Below are 1,945 nucleotides of genomic sequence, written 5' to 3'. Positions count from 1 at the left end.
AAATATCATGGCAGAAGGTTTTGACTGAGATATCTTGTTTGGAATAAAACAGACTAACCAAATGGATGGGCCAACCGACCGCCCGATGGACATATTTACCCTTAGTGCAGTGGTGCACATAACTGGTGGGCCAGTGCGCATGCGTTGTCAAAATGGGACAGGAATTTACTTCCTGTGAAGGCTGACACAACATTCCAGTGCAACTTTACGTCCTGTAAGTAGATTTAGAAATAAAACATTGTTCACTAATCATTACAAGTGGCTCTTATTTTGAAGAAGAAGGGGAAGTAACCAAGCTGCCATGACAAGCCATTCTGAGCACTAGTCTAACCAAGTAAACAAGAATCCACATGGATTAAACACAAGCTTTTAGTCAAAGTTCATATATATTTACGATATGAAAACCATGCATCTGTCACTTAAACAATGTACAGACTTATTACCTTTACGTTAAACATGGAACCTCCGCAGCATTAGGTGAGTAATTCATTGTATCTGTGTTTGAGCACCTCAGTAGGTTACGGCTGCCTGGTTCATGTGCAATCTCATGCTGGCTAACGTTGTGAAGTCTGAGTTCCACATGGGAGCCACACAGTTATTATTAGACCCCTGACCCCACCTTGTTTTATTTTCTTTCCCCCTGCTCCCTATATTGTCTTTAGCTCTCTTTCTGCCGTTTTCCCCCATATGTCTTCTGTCACTCTCTCTCTCTCTCTCTCTCTCTCTCTCTCTCTCTCTCTCTCTCTCTCCCTCTCTTTCTCTATTTTGCTCTCTCTGTCTCTCTCTCTGTCCGTCCCTGTGATGAATTAATTCTGTTATAAACCTGTGAAGCATTCAGGCCTATTCTGCTTTACCGAGGCTGTGGTTTATGTGAAAGAGCATAATGCATTTGTCACTGTTATAAAATCTATACAACCATGACCTGCAGTCCCCATAACGACCGTGGATTTGTCTTTGGCCTGAAGGGGTTTTCTTTCTATTTTTTTTCTCCAACACTCTCTCCCTTTACAACAATGTATGTATTCACATGGCTTTCTGCTGCATGGCCTTGAAGCAAACTGCACGGTATCACTGGAACATGGAAGGTGTACATGTGTGTTTGTGTTGGTGGCTGTGAGTGTGTCGTTCTAGTTGTCCATCTGTACAGTATGTACATTTGCATGGATGTACTCTGTATGTTTGACATGCTTGCGTTTATGTATGTATTTATATATTGTACAGTTGGATATGCATTTGTAAATATTTAGAACTATGCAGAATGGCAGACCAATGATATACAGTACAGACACTCAAAAGTATTTACCACAACCCTTGACATTTTTGCTCTTTCATGCCAAAAAAGGTCTTATGAAAATGCACGTTTTTGGGAGTCTCTTGTCTATGCAACAAAAAGCCTCCCTGCCCTTTATTATGCTTCGAGTACACTTCTGTATCTCTGCACATGCATTCATATTGTACAGGAACATATTCTGCCCTGACCAGCCTTGCTCTTCCATGCTGAATAACAGCTCTCAGTTCTATACATATTGACTGGTGTTAATACACACTGACCCCATGTGGTCTATAGGAGGTCGGCTGCTGAGTAAATGCCTCTTAGAATAATGGAGTGCAATCACTGACCATTTACTTAGCACATGTATACAGTAATAGCCACAAGGCTACGTCAAGCATGTAAACACTGTTTTCTGAAGCCAACACGGTAATAATGCATGGACATTGACCGCCGTTGACCGCGATGTACTTAAAGTGCATTGTGTAGGAGTTCTATGCTCAAGGCGCTCACTTATCAACTCTGTTTCACTTTAACCTCCGGAAACTCAGACTCAATATCATTTAAAAGGTGGAGACACAATCCAAGCCGGGTCAACAGCAAGACGAGAAAGTTTGCAATTTGAGGTCAGTGTTAATGTATGCTGTGCCCACATAAAACACATAAAGGAAAATG

Source organism: Electrona antarctica (assembly GCF_951216825.1).
Source record: "Electrona antarctica genome assembly, chromosome: 10".
Lineage (NCBI taxonomy): Eukaryota > Metazoa > Chordata > Actinopteri > Myctophiformes > Myctophidae > Electrona > Electrona antarctica.
This window is presented reverse-complemented; position numbering follows the sequence as displayed.